The sequence below is a fragment of the Arvicanthis niloticus genome, chromosome 27 (assembly GCF_011762505.2).
Source record: "Arvicanthis niloticus isolate mArvNil1 chromosome 27, mArvNil1.pat.X, whole genome shotgun sequence".
Taxonomy (NCBI): domain Eukaryota; kingdom Metazoa; phylum Chordata; class Mammalia; order Rodentia; family Muridae; genus Arvicanthis; species Arvicanthis niloticus.
The window spans coordinates 29,261,506-29,277,352 of NC_133435.1; the positions used below are offsets into that span (position 1 = coordinate 29,261,506).

At 38.9% G+C, this 15,847-nt stretch overlaps 1 long non-coding RNA gene across 1 annotated transcript; it reads right to left on the reverse strand.

The window, feature by feature from the left end:
• Positions 1-222: 222 nt before the first annotated feature.
• Positions 223-1,189, reverse strand: LOC143439616 (uncharacterized). The gene is made up of 3 exons (XR_013107746.1): positions 1,053-1,189; positions 642-746; positions 223-331 (listed from the first exon to the last, which is right to left on the reverse strand). It is a non-coding gene; the product is annotated as an uncharacterized LOC143439616 (long non-coding RNA).
• Between the last annotated feature and the right edge of the window lie 14,658 nt (positions 1,190-15,847).

Below are 15,847 nucleotides of genomic sequence, written 5' to 3' on the forward strand. Positions count from 1 at the left end.
GAAGAGTGAATATACAGTGCCATGTGACATGTCTAGTGACAGGTCTTTCTCTAGTTTGTGCATCTGTCTCTTACAGTGATGATTGGAGAGAGAAATGTCTCCAGCAGCTCAGTCATTTGAACACATGATGCCCAGGTGCAATGCTGTTTGGGAGGTTTGGAATCTTTGGCATATAGAACCTTGCTGGAGGACATCAGTGAGGGTGGTCTTTGATCATTTATGGCTTTGTCCCACTTTCATATTGCTCTCTCTTCTTTCCACATATGGTTAAATATATGCTCTATTAACTTCATGATGCAGCCATGCCTCCTTCACCATTATGGCTCACACTCTGGAAACATAAAGCACGGGTCCTTTTAGTCATGATGATATGTCATAGCAACACAAAGTAACTAGCATACCCATCTACAATACTTTTTACTTAAAACGCACAATACTGCATATATTTGAAGGCTCATAAAACTCAAACCAGTGCTGACATTTCACAAATGCAACTTCTGTTTCAGGACTAGAATACACTGTCTCCCAGCAGACTTCCTAGTCATCTGGCTCTTACAGTGATTTCATTCCTTCTTCCATGGCATTCCCTGAGCCTTAGGTGTAGGGGTTGTGTTAGAAATGTGCTGTTTGGGATGACATACCCCAGTTGCTTATTCTCTGCAGTTTGGTGAATTATAAACTCCAGTTATAGTCTCTATGTGCTACAGAAAGAAGCTTCTTTGATGAGGGCTGTGAGCTATACACACCTATGGATATATAAAGACAAGAACATAGAATGTAGTTAGACATTATACTGATGTACCAAATGGGCAATAACAGGTTTTACTCTCCAGTCTATGACTCTCCAAGCAGTAGTAGTTGGTTAAGTTTGCAGTGCTCTATATGAACTTCCTTCTATTAGTGGGCCCTAAGTACAATTAAACAACTACTGGTCAACCTCAAGGTTAAAATACCACCATTGAACCCCTGTGTTGTCTTGCCAGTCTGGTCATTGTTGATGTTCACGGAATTTACAGCTGGTTAGGACAATTGATTACTTTATTTCCCCTTACCAGCTTACTTATTAGCTCCTTCCAATACCATGAGAGCTTGTCTCCGAGGAGAAGGTGTCCAGATCAATTCCAGTCTGAGTCCTCATAGTCCTCTGTCTAAACTGTATGGTGCCTTCAGCCACAGGATCGATCCTTCATGTTCTGAGAGATAACCAAGGGCAATGGTGATAGCATAAATTGTTTAGGGAGTCTCTCAGCTCCCTCCCTTGACCAACAGCAAAAAGTGAGGTTTCCCATGGCACTCTGATTTGTATTAGTCTGTAACCATTAGTGGAATCATTATCACCACATGTAGCATAACTCAATTTAAACTCCATATACAAACATACATAGTAGATCTACTTTTCTGTAATAATATAAAACAATATTTCCTTATGGTAGTTTCAAGCAGCTTTAATTCTGTGTATCTGTCCTTCCTTCCTCTCCCTTTGTATTACCTTCCTCTTCCCTCCCCAGTTAGAGCGTCTTCCCTTTTCCCCATTTCCCTCTTCATAGGACCTGTGTCCTACTAACTCCCTCTAGAGCTCCCTTCTCCCCAAGATGCCTTCTAATTTCCTGGCTTCCTCCTTTGCTCCAGGTTATAGGGTCACATTTCTAGAAGCACAAATAAGGAAGAAATGTGGCACTTTCCCCTCTGGGTTTGGGTTACCACACTCAGTATATGTTAGACAACTTTAACCATACAAATTTCAAGTGAGAGTTTTACCTTTTATAGAACTGTAGTACATTTTCCAGAATCTCATTAAACAGGCAGGAGGAACAAATGGATTTTATGTGGCATGCAGCCATCCATAAATTTAATTCCAACACAAAGGGAAGAAAATGTTAAAGGCCAGTTATCAGAATGAAATCTATATACCTAAAAATTAACTGTCTAAGTGTTCATTATCATATATTCTAAAATTTTCAAAATAAAACAAAGAATTATGTGGTTCTGATATATAAAACCATGCACATCTGAAAATTTAACTATAATGTAAAAAACTGAATTTAAAATTAGCAAGACATGGGTTAGAGAGAAATTCAATTGTTAAGATCAGTGGCTCTTCTTCCAGTGGTCCTGGCTCAATTGCAGAACATATCATGGCTTCTAACAGCCATATATAACTCCAGTCCCAGATGATCCAAAGCCCTCTTCTCACCTCCACAGTACCCGGCTGGTACAGGTTACATAGTCAAAGATGCAGACAAAATAACCACATGTACAAATGAAACAAAATTTTAAAAAATCAAAATTAGTGAAGCATCTGTAATAACAATAATTTTAAGGCTGTTATTTCATTTAAGGAAACAGACATTTTACACGTTGACTATTATGAAGAAAGATCCAAAGCAATAAGAAATACAATTCCATTGTCGCTGCCTTTACAGTTATAGGAATTGCCTGAAAGAAATTAAAAATGAAGTCAAAACACTAATGCATCACAATTAAAACACATGGATGAATTCAGTGTTAAGACAAGGCCTGCAGTATTGTCAGACCTCATCCCAAATATGACTATTCTACTTTACTATGACTACAGAAAGGATGTTGATGTTAATGTTAATGCATCACATTTCTGATTTGTATTTCTTGTATGTATGGTCATATTTCTAGCACTCTTTCTTATTTCTATTGGTTAACTATTCAGCTATTAAAAATGAGAACATCATGAATTTTTCAGGCAAATGTATGGAACTAGAAGATATCATCCTGAGTGAGGTAACCCAGACCCAAAAGGACATGCATGGTATGTACTCATGAATAAGTGGATTTTAGCCAAAAATGTCAGAAAACCCATGATACCATTTACAGAACCTAGGAAGTAAAACAAGAAGGAAGGCCCAAGTGTGGATACCTGAAATCCATATAGAAGTGGAACAAATTAATCGTGGGAGGCGGATGGAAGTAGGAAAGTCTGTGAGATCAGGAGGGGAGAGGTGAAAAGGAGGGGAAGGATCAGGTATGGAGAAAGACAGTAAGGACACACAGAAGGCCAAGAAAATGAATAGAAATATGCAGCAGTGGCGGTTAGGTGTCAGGGAGAGCCTCTAGAAAGTCTCAGATACCTGAGATGAGAGAGGCTATCAGGACTCAATGGGGATGACATTTAGTCAAAATGGCCAACAGTGTGAAAGTGGAACCAGAAGTGATCACCTGCAGTAGATAGACAAGGCCCCCAATTGAGGTTGAGGGCAACCTAACCATCTTCAATATTTTTAAGCCAGATTTGTTCCTGTCTAAAAGAAATGTAGGTATAAAAATAGAGCAAAGACTGACAGAAAGGCCACCCAGTGACTGACCCAACTTGGGATCCATCCCATGCATGCACACCAAACCCTGACACTATTACAAATGCCATAATGTGCTTGCAGAGAGGAGCCTGACATGGCTGTCTTTGGAGAGTATTTACCAGCAACTGACTGGGACAAATGAAGATTTTTATAGCCAAACACTGGTTTAAGGTCAGGGACCAATATGGAAGAGTTAGAGGAAGGGTTGAAGGAGGTAAAGGGGATTGTTTCTTGTAGACAGGAACAATTCTGGGTTAAAAATTTTGAAATGGGTGGGTGGCCCCATTCTTCAACTGGGAGCCATGTCTAACTACTGGAGGTTGTCCCTTCAGATTCTAACTCCTCTCTGTTGGGAATTTTGACTAATGTCATCCCCAATGGTTCCTGGGAGCATCTCTATTCCCTGGTGTCTGGGACTTTGTAGTGGCTACCCCTGTTTCCCACTCTCCTTTGCTAAATATTTCTCTTTCTTCTCCTAGCCCTCTGAATATCCCTACTTTCTCTTCCCATACCTGATTCTGCTCAATTTATTCCATGTCCCTCCACTCTACCTGCCAGGTCCCCCCCCCATCTGCCTTTGTGAGTATTTTGTTCCCTCTTCTAAGTAGGATTGAAGCATCCTCACTTTGGCCTTCCTTCTTGTGAAGTTTCATCTATGAGTTGTATTGCGGGTGTTTGGAGTTTGAGAGCTAATATCCACTTATTAGTGAATACATACCATGTGTATCCTTTTGGACTGGGTTACCTCACTCAGGATGATATTTTCTAATGGCATCCATTTGCCTGCAAAATTTATGGTGTCATTGTTTTATAGGTACATAGTATTCCATTATATAAATGTACCATATTTTCTGTATCCATTCTTCCATTGAGGGATATCTGTGTTGTTTCCAGTGTCTGGCTATTATAGATAAGGCTTGTATGAACATACTGGAGCATGTGTCCTTGTTATATGTTAGAACTGTTTTTGTCTATGTCCACTAGTGTGACAGCCAGGCCTTTATGTAGAACTATTTTCAATTTTCTGAGGAATGGCCAATTGATTTCCAAAGTGATTGTATGAGCTTGCAATCCCACCAGCAGTGAAGGAGTGTTCTTCTTTCTCCACATCCTTGCCAGTATCTGCTAACACTTGAGTTGGTGATCTTAGCCATTCTGACTGGTGTGAACTAAAACCACAGGGTCATTTTGATTTGCATTTCCCTGTTGTCTAAGGATGGAGATCATTTTTAGGTCCTTCTTGGCCATTCATGATTCCTCAGTTGAGAATTCTCCGTTTAGCTCTGTACCCATTTTTTTTTTTTAATAACATTTGGTTGAAAGTCCATTTTATTGGAGAATAGAATTGCTACTCCAACTTGCTTCTTGGGACCACTTGCTTGGAAAATGTTTTTCCAGTCTTTTACTTTGAGGTAGTAACTGACTGTGTCACTGAGGTGTTTTTCCTTTAAGCAGCAAAATAAAGGGTCCTGTTTACATATCTGGTCTGTTAGCCTATATCTTTTTATTGAGGAACTGAGTCAATTGATATTGAGAGCTATTAGAGACCAATGATTGTTGTTTCCTGTTACTTTTGTTATTATAGATGGAATTATGTTTGTGTGTTTCTCTTCTTTTGGGTATTATGGGAAAAGCAAATTCTTGCTTTTTCTTGGGCATAGTTTCCCTCCTTGTGTTAAAGTTTTCCTCCTATTATCCTCTATAGGGCGGAATTAGTAAAAATATATTGTTTAAATTTGGTTGTGTCATACATATCTTGTTTCTCTATCTATGATGACTGAGAAATTTGCTGTGTATAGTAGCCTAGGCTGTCATTTGTGTTTTCTTAGGGTCAGCATGCCATCTCACCAAGATCTTCTGGCTATAAGAGAATCCATTGAGAACTTGGTATAATTCTGATAGGTCTTCCTTTATATGCTTGGCTTTTTTCCTTACAGCTTTTAATAGTATTTTTTTGTTCTGTCTTTTTAGTGTTTTGAATATTATGTGATGAGAGGATTTTCTTTTGTGGTCCAATCTAGTTGGTGTTCTGTAGGCTTAATGTACATTTATTGCCATCTCTTTCTTTAAGTTAGGGAAGTTTTCTTCTGTGACTTTGTTGTAGATGTTTACTGGTTCTTTGAATTTGGAATCTTCACTCTCTTGTATACCTATTATTCTTAGGTTTATTCTTTTCATTATGTTCTGAATTTCCTGGATGCTTTGAGTTAAGGGCTTTTTGCACTTTCTATTTTCTTTGACTGTTCTGTCAATATCTTATATGTCTGACATTCTATCTTTTGTATTCTGTTGATAATGCTTTTACATCTGTAACTCCTGATCTCTTTTCTAGGTTTTCCTTCTCCAGGGTTGTCTCCCCTGTGATTTCTATATTGTTTGTATTTCCATTTTTAGATCTTGGATGATTTTGTTCAATTCCTTCACCTCTTTGATTGTGTTTTCCTGTATTTCTCTTAGGGGATTTATGTGTTTCTACTTTAAGGGCTCTACCTGTTTATCTGTGTTCTTCTGTATTTCTTTAAGGGAATTATTTATGTTCTCTCCTTAAGGTCCTCTATCATCTTCATGTGATGGGATTTTAGGTCAGAATCTTACCTTCCATGTGTGTTAGGATATCCAGGGCTTGCTGTGGTGGGAGAACTTATGGTGCCAAGTCACACTGGTTTCTGTTCTTATTTACTTGCACTTGCCTCTTGCCAACTGGTTTTCTCTGGTGTTAACTGGCCTTGCTGTCTCTGACTGGAGTCTGTTTCTCCTGTGAGCTTAATGGACCTTCTTAGATCATGCTGTCTCTGGGTGGGGTAGTAGGAGGCTGGAACATGCAGTGTGCTTCCACATGTAGTTGTAGACCAAAATGAAAGTGTGTCTCCAGCAGTATGGAGGTCCTGCAACCTCTAAACCCCTGGGCAGGGGATGAGGAGCGATCCCAGTTAAGCCAGGTATTGGGGCAGGGGGTTCTCACCTGGGACCCTGATTGTGTCAGAACTTCTGGGGGTCGCACTGTCTCTGGGTGTACCCAGGGTAGGGAGGCTGTTCTTCAGTGTGGTTGCAGACAGGAAGTTAATTATCTCTAACTTTAAAATAGAGTCTGTATTCTCATACATTTTATTAATAGTTATATCATTTAAATTATATATAGTTTTACATAAAACTATATGTAATTACATAAAGTTTTATAATTACATAAGATTTTACAATTCTAATGTTTCACTGATCTATGAAAGATAATAAAAATATCATTAAATTAAATCTGATGAAAATCATAAGAATTTTATGGATTAGTTTTCAAAGTAAAAACAGGAAAAAAGAAGAAGTAAGATTTTTTTCAAATCTACTTTATAAATTCACTAGCAATAAATTATCCTACCAAAATCATAAAAATTTATATATATTTACTTTTTAAAATCTTTCCTTCAGTTTTTATCTGACATATATTGCACATTACTAAAACAAAAGGGTTTTAAAGAAATATGATCACTACAGTCTATTCTGTTTCTAATGCTTTCAGTTAACCTTTATAAACAGTATATATCTATAAAATATTTTAATAACCTGTAGGAAGACAACAACTAATACCTAGGTACATTGAATAGTCCTTTGTGCATTCAACATTAATAAATTTTGTATATATGTGAAAGATATTCAATAAGTTATTTAGTTATCACTTTCCATTTTACTTTTTATTTCATATATGTTAAGGAAAAACATAGTTGGAGATGCTGTTCAGTAGAAAACTCTCTTTCTTAAACACACACACACACACACACACACACACACACACACACACAAGAAATCTCATGACCCAGGAGTTTGAAGACTGAGTCAGACAAAATTCAATTTCAAAGATTGCAGCTATTAGTTTTAATGCACTAATGTACTAATTTAACCCACTAATTTATGCTTCCTATTGATCTAGTTAAAGACTCCTCATGCCAAAGTGGAGGACCCCACACCAATACACCTACTGAACTGATATGGACAATGCTAAATAAACAAAAAATTGCCAAAGGAGGACATGAAATTGCAAGGCTGATATGATATGATATGATGGCAGGGGAAGTTGAAACAGAGACTGTAAACTGATTACAACTAAGATACATTATATACATGTATCAAAATTTTATAGAGCAAAATGAAAATTTAAAAAAAAATCTAAAAATTTGTCACTTATTTTAAAAACTAGAAATAACAAAAGCCTCATTCCTGGCTGAGGTGCCGTCCAGTGTTGAGGATTGGCTACTAGGGAGGATAATCAGGATTTTAAGGTGTAGCCATGTGTAAGATGACCTCATATACTCTAGTAGATGGCCACACACAAAAGTATATAGGCAGCACAAGTTAAATTGTATAGATTATTCTTTAAAGCTGGGTGAGAGTCAATAGTAAGAGTAGATCTGAGGAGATTAGGGTGAATGCAACCAAAACACTTTGTCCTCATGTGTAAATCATCAATGAACTAGCAAAAGATCCTACAAGAGAAAAAATAATAATAAGAAGAAAATAGTACTGGGAATACAACTCAGTAGTAGAATGCTTGCCTACCATGTGTGAGAACTCAAGGAATGAGGCCAGAGGTAAGGGTTGTGAAAGATTCTTTACTTTAAATCATTTCTGTACTGAAGAGCTTAGTAAAATATTAGGCATTTAGAAGTATTTCATTGGGGATGTTGACTGAAGCATTAATGATGCCACCAAATAATTAAATACAAAATGAGATTTCTATGACTTTAAAGAATATACATTTATTTATGAAAATATTTATGGTTACTTTGTATCATTTGTATAATCTCAATTTGCAGGACTCAAAAATTCCCTTCCCTACAAAACTCTAAAAGTAACTCTTCAGTCTCCCTACATATCTGTAGCATGATGGAAACATATAAAACATGTCGTTAATGCCAAGATACCCTACCTCAAGTGATACAGTTCTTACCTTTATGCTCCTTAAATCTCTAGGTGAGGTTTCCTGTCTTCTCCTTCTGACAACTCCCTGTACCTTTTTTCATATGTAAGTAATTCCAGGTAATATTCTGCTTATGTTTACAAGTCTTTTATGCACATAAGTTGAATGGAAAACCGCCAGTAGGTTACAAGAACCTGATGTGGAGTAACCAGAAAAAAATACAAGAGTTATTTCAGTATAATAAAACAATGTCCATTTTGATGCACATTCATATGCTTAGTACATGTGTAACGAGTAACTACATACTAAAATATATTATAATAAACTTTCAGTATAAAAATGAAGATATATCTGTTTTGAGTCAGCTTAAAGTCTAAGAGCCAGAGAAGCACAACAAGTATAGACAATGTAACTTCACACAAATGTTGAGATGATACATAGTTACGTTATCAAATCTGTTGCTCCAGGAAGATGTCCCAGATGAAGACATAGTATCCTGAGAAGGAAACATGATGAGGAAGAGCTTGAACAGAGGATGAAAGGCAGTCACTCTATAGTGTGTGGTGAGGCTCTGTTGGCATCTGTCACCAGCCAAGGCAAAAGAACATAACAAAGTGTAGCCAAGACCTATCTGGATGGATTAGACAAAAGAGCACTGGTGAGGCACTAGTGCAAGAACAAACCCTAAACTTCTTCCGGAACACCTTGAGTATGCAAGGATAATATAGACATGCAAGAAATGACCAGATGTTGAAGTCTATACTACTGATCACTTGGAGGGAAATGCCTGGTGCTCACAAGCTGACAGGATACGTATGTTCTCCCTTTACACAAGCTGAACATATCCACAAATACAAGGCCAATGGATAGCATAATAAGAAAGTTATTGCCTGCCCTCTTCCGCTCTGAGGCCTGGGCCGGACCTCTGCCCGGCCAGCCTGTGAGTGCACCCCGGATACAGCCAGACACATTCTGGGGGATCCATAGAACCCATAGCCAGCACTAGCACTCCCCTTCCTCCTCCGCTCACCCCTCTTCTGCTCTGAGGCCTGTTGGTGAGTGCACCCCGGATACCGCCAGACACATTCTGGGGGATCCACAGATCCCACAACCAGCTTTAGGTAGGAAAACCCACATAATACCCTGAGCTCATAGCTGGGTGCCCTGAGTGCTCAGAATCCAGCAGATCCACCCCCCACCCCTGCCGGCTAGCACCCCCCTTCTACCCATCTCCCGAGTCTGAGGCCTGGACCAGACCTCTGCCAGGTCTGCAGTCATGTGGACCCCGGATTTCGCCTGAGACATACAGGAAGGTCCACTCAACCCAGAGCCACAGAGGAACAACTGAACTCAGAGTGTCAAACAACATATCCTGAGATATCCAAGAAGAGACACTGCACCCAGAACAGCAGACAACTAGCTGGACTGCTACCTTGGAGGCACCATATCCTGAGGCATCCTAGAGATACCACAGTAATCAGTGCAGCTGGAAAAAATCACAGAGACATCTGGACCCCTAGAAGACCAAACACAAGCGAGACAAGTAGAAAGGAAGGCTTCAATCAGAGACAGAAGTACAGGTAGCACTAGATTTAACCAGATGGCAAAAGGCAGGCGCAAGAACGTAAGCAACAGAAACCAAAGTTACATGGCATCATCAGAACCCAGTTCCCCCATCATAGCAAGCCCTGAACACCCCATCACACCAGAAAAGCAGGATTCAGAATTAAAATCACTTCTCATGATAATGATAGAGGACTGTAAGAAAGACATAAATAACACTCTCAAAGAACAGATAGAAACCCTTAATGAGGAAACACAAAAATCCCTTAAGTAATTGCAAGAAAATGCAACCAAACGGGAAAAGGAATTAAACAAAACCATGCAGGATCTAAAAATGGAAGTAGAAACAATAAAAAAAAAATCACAAAGGGACAATACCCTGGAGATAGAAAACTTTAAAAAACGATCAGGAGTCATAGGCACAAGTATTAACAAAAGAATACAAGAGATGGAAGAGAGAATCTCATGTGCAGAAGATTCCATGGAAAACATTGACACAACTGTCAAATAAAATGCAAAATACAAAAAGCTACTAACCCAAAATATACAAGAAATCCAAGACACAGTGAGAAGGCCAAACCTAAGGATAATAGGAATAGATGAGGGGGAAGACTCCCAACTTAAAGGACCAGTAAATATCCTCAACAAAATTATAGAAGAAAACTTCCCTGACCTAAAGAAAGAGCTGTCCATAAATATACAAGAAGCCTACAGAACTCCAAGTAGTTTAGACCAGAAACGAAATACTTCCCGCCACATAATAGTCAAAACATCAAATGTACAAAACAAAGAACGAATACTAAAAGCAGTAAGGGAAAAAGGCAAAGTAACATATAAAGGCAGACCTATGAGAATTACACCAGACTTCTCACCAGAGACCATAAAAGCCAGAAGATCCTGGACGGATATCATACAGACCCTAAAAGAACATAAGTGTCAGCCCAGACTACTATACCCAGCAAAACTGTCAATCATTATTGATGGAGAAACCAAAATATTCCATGACAAATCCAAATTTACACAGTATCTCAACACAAACCCAGCACTTCAAAGGATAATTGGTGGAAAACTCCATCAGAAGGAGGGAAACTACAACCTGGAAAAAGCAGGAAAATAATCTTCCAAAAACCGTAAAAGAAGGTAGCTACACAAACATATCTCCACTGCCAACAACAAAAATAACAGGAAACAAGACTCATTTTTCCTTAATATCTCTTAATATCAATGGACTCAATTCTCCAGTAAAAAGACATAGACTATCAGACTGGATACTTAAACAGGACCCAACATTTTGCTGCATTCAGGAAACGCACCTCTGTGGAAAGGACAGACACTACCTCAGAGTAAAAGGTTGGAAAACAATCTACCAAGCAAATGGTCCCAAGAAACAAGCTGGAGTATCGATTCTAATATCAAATAAAATCAGTTTTCAACCAGAAGTAATCAAAAAAGATAAAGAAGGACACTTCATATTCATGAAAGGAAAAATGTACCAAGAGGAACTTGCAATTCTCAACATCTATGCCCCAAATGTAAGGGCACCCACATACATAAAAGACACTTTACTAAAACTTAAAGCATACATTGCACCCTACACAATAATAGTGGGAGATTTCAACACCCCACTCTCAGCTATGGACAGGTCATGGAAACAGAAACTAAATCGAGACACAATGAAACTAACAGAAGTTATGAACCAATTGGACTTAACTGACATCTATAGAACATTTCACCCTAAAACAAAAGAATACACCTTCTTCTCAGCACCTCATGGTACCTTCTCGAAAATAGACCATATAATTGGTCACAAAACAGGCCTCAACAGATACAAAAAGATTGAAATAATCCCCAGCACCTTATCAGACCACCATGGATTAAGACTTGTCTTTGACATGGACAAAAACATCAGAAAACCGACATACACTTGGCAACTGAACAATGCTCTACTCAATGACAACTTGGTCAAGGAAGAAATTAAGAAAGAAATTAAAGACTTTTTAGATTTAAATGAAAATGAGGACACATCATATCAAAACATGTGGGACTCATTGAAAGCAGTACTAAGAGGAAAAATCATAGCTCTAAGTGCTCACAAAAAGAAAGTGGAAAGAGCATACATCAACAACTTGACAGCAAACCTGAAAGCATTAGAACAAAAAGAAGCTAGTATACCCAAGAGGAGTAGACAGCAGGAAATAGTCAAACTCAGGGCTGAAATCAACCAAGTCGAAACAAAAAGAACTATACAAAATATCAACAAAACCAGGAGCTGGTTCTTTGAGAAAATCAACAAGATAGACAAACCCTTAGCCAGACTAACCAAAGGGCGCAGAGACAGCATTCAAATTAATAAAATCAGAACTGAAAAGGGAGACATAACAACAGAAACAGAGGAAATTAAAAAAATTATCAGATCCTACTACAAAGGCCTATACTCAACAAAATTGGAAAATCTGGAGGAAATGGACAATTTTCTAGATAGATACCAGGTACCAAAGTTAAACGAGGAGCAGATAAACCACCTAAACAGTCCCATAACGCCTAAAGAAATAGACAGTCATTAAAAATCTTCCCACCAAAAAATGTCCGCGGCCAGATGGTTTCAGTGCAGAATTCTTTCAGACCTTCAAGGAAGACCTAATACCAATCCTCTTCAAGTTATTCCATCGAATAGAAACAGAAGGAACACTACCCAATTCATTCTATGAAGCTACCATTACACTCATACCTAAACCACAGAAAGACCCAACAAAGAAAGAGAACTACAGACCAATCTCTCTTATGAATATTGATGCAAAAATACTCAATAAAATTCTCGCAAACCGAATCCAACAACACATCAAAACAATTATCCATCAAGATCGAGTAGGCTTTATCCCAGGAATGCAGGGATGGTTCAATATTCGGAAATCCATCAATGTAATCCACTACATAAATAAACTCAGAGAGAAAAACCACATGGTCATATCACTAGATGCTGAGAAAGCATTTGACAAAATTCAACATCCCTTCATGTTAAAAGTCTTGGAAAGATCAGGAATACAAGGCCCATATCTAAACATAGTAAAAGCAATATACAGCAAGCCAGTAGCCAACATCAAACTAAATGGAGAGAAACTGGAAGCAATCCCACTAAGATCAGGGACTAGGCAAGGCTGCCCACTCTCACCTTACCTATTCAGTATAGTACTGGAAGTCTTAGCTAGAGCAATTAGACAACAAAAGGAAGTCAAAGGGATACAAATAGGAAAGGAAGAAGTCAAAATTTCACTATTTGCGGATGACATGATAGTATACTTAAGTGAACCTAAAACTTCCACCAGAGAACTCCTAAACCTGATAAACAACTTTAGCAATGTGGCTGGATATAAAATCAACTCAAACAAATCAGTAGCCTTCTTCTACTCAAAGGATAAACAGGCAGAGAAAGAAATCAGGGAAATGACACCCTTCACAATAGCCACGAATAAAATAAATTATCTTGGAGTGAATCTAACAAAGCAAGTGAAAGATCTGTATGACAAGAACTTCAAGTCTCTCAAGAAAGAAATTGAAGAACATCTCAGAAGATGGAAAGATCTCCCATGCTCCTGGATTGGCAAGATTAATTTAGTAAAAATGGCTATCCTGCCAAAAGCAATCTACAGATTCAATGCAATACCCATCAAAATTCCAAATCAATTCTTCATAGAGATAGAAAAAGCAATTTACAAATTCATTTGGAATAACAAAAAACCTAGGATAGCGAGAACTATTCTCAACAATAAAAGAACCTCTGGGGGAATCACCATTCCGGACCTCAAACTGTACTACAGAGCAGTAGTGATAAAAACTGCTTGGTATTGGTACAGAGACAGAAAGGACGATCAATGGAACAGAATTGAAGACCCAGAAATGAACCCGCATACCTATGGTCACTTGATATTTGACAAGGGAGCTAAATTCATCCAGTGGAAAAAGGACAGCATTTTCAACAAGTGGTGCTGGCTCAACTGGAGGTCAACATGTAGAAGAATGCAAATTAATCCATTCTTATCTCCTTGCACAAAGCTCAACTCCAAGTGGATAAAGGACCTTCACATAAAGCCAGGTACACTGAAAATATTAGAAGAGAAGTTGGGGAAGACCCTCGAATACCTAGGCACAGGGGAAAAGTTCCTGAACAGAACACCAATGGCTTATGCTCTAAGATCAAGAATCGACAAATGGGACCTCATCAAATTGCAAAGCTTCTGTAAGGCAAAGGACACTGTCAACAAGACAAAACGGCAACCAACAGATTGGGAAAAGATCATTACCAATCCTACATCTGATAGGGGGCTAATATCTAATATTTATAAAGAACTCAAGAAATTAGACGCCAAACAACAAAATAACCCCATTAAAAAATGGGGTACAGAGCTAAACAAGGAATTCTCAACTGAGGAAACTCGAATGGCCGAGAAGCACCTTAAGAAATGCTCAACATCCTTAGTCATCAGGGAAATGCAAATCAAAACAACACTGAGATACCACCTCACACCAGTCAGAATGGCTAAGATCAAAAACTCAGGTGATAGTAGATGCTGGCGAGGATGTGAAGAAAGAGGAACACTCCTGCATTGTTGGTGGGGTTGCAAGCTGGTACAACCACTTTGGAAGTCAGTCTGGCGGTTCCTCAGAAAATTGGACATAGCACTACCTGAGGACCCAGCTATACCACTTCTGGGTATATACCCAGAAAATGCCTCAACAAATAACAAAGACATATGCTCCACCATGTTCATAGCAGCCCTATTTATAATAGCCAGAAGCTGGAAAGAACCCAGATGCCCTTCAACAGAGGAATGGATACAAAAAATGTGGTACATTTACACAATGGAATATTACTCAGCTATTAAAAATAATGAATTCGAGAAATTCTTAGGTAAATGGATGGATCTAGAAAATAGCATCCTGAGTGAGGTAACCCAATCACAAAAGAACACACATGGTATTTACTCACTGATAAGCGGAGATTAGCCCAAAAGTTTGAAACAACAAAGATTCAACTACCAGAAGACACGAAGCTCATGAAGAAGAAAGAACAAGTGAGGACGCCTAGGTCTTTCTTAGAAGGAGTAACTAAATAACCAAGGGAGCAAATATGGAGACAAAGTGTGGGTCAGAATCATAAGGGGGGGTTGTAGGGAGACCATTGTGTCTGGGTATTCATTCCATAGGCAGTCACCAAAAATAGACGCTGATAGGGATGTCAGGATGGGAAAGCTGACAGCAGCCTGATAAGGCTGTCTCCTTAGAGGTCTCTCAGAGTCAGACATACCCAGAGACAGATACCCACAGCTATCCATTAATCTGATCAAAGTTCCCAATGGAGGAGTTAGAGAGTAAATTGAGGGAACCGTGAACCATACGGGCTGGTGGCCCTGTGAGGAGAGCAAGAATACCAACCAGCCAGAGCTCCCCAGGGTCTAAACCACCAGCCCAGGTGCACATAGGGAGAGACACATGACTCCAGCTGTATATGTAGGGGAGGATGGCCCTGTTGGGCATAGGTGGGAGACAAGATCATTGGTACCCTGAAGGCTGAGCACTGAGTGGGGGGAATCTGAGGGTGGGGAGGGAGGCTGGGGGTAGGTGGGTAACACCTTCATAGAGGCAGGAGGAGGGGGGATGGGATAAGGGGTTCCTGGGTGGTGGGGGAAATATGGTAAGGGGATAAAATTTGAAATGTAAATATTATATCCAATAAAAGAGGGGAAAAATAGAAAAGCGGTTAGAACCAACATTCTTAATAAAATGTCAGCCCTCTTTAAAAAAAAAAAAAAAACTATCTTGATACTAAAATTTGTTTTGAGAATTGTATATTGCAGAATGATCAGCCTTGGTGTATTTACTCAACAAGCAAGCTGGGCAGACCTGCTCAAACCTCTGAGGTCCGTGAATTCCATCTGGAGGCAGCGAAGACACAGCATCAGAGGATTGTCAACTTGCTCTCCCCCCCCCCACTCCTCTTCTAATATCTCAACGCCCATGATCAGCTTGAAGAAGCTAATGATGAGTCAGCGCCCCTATT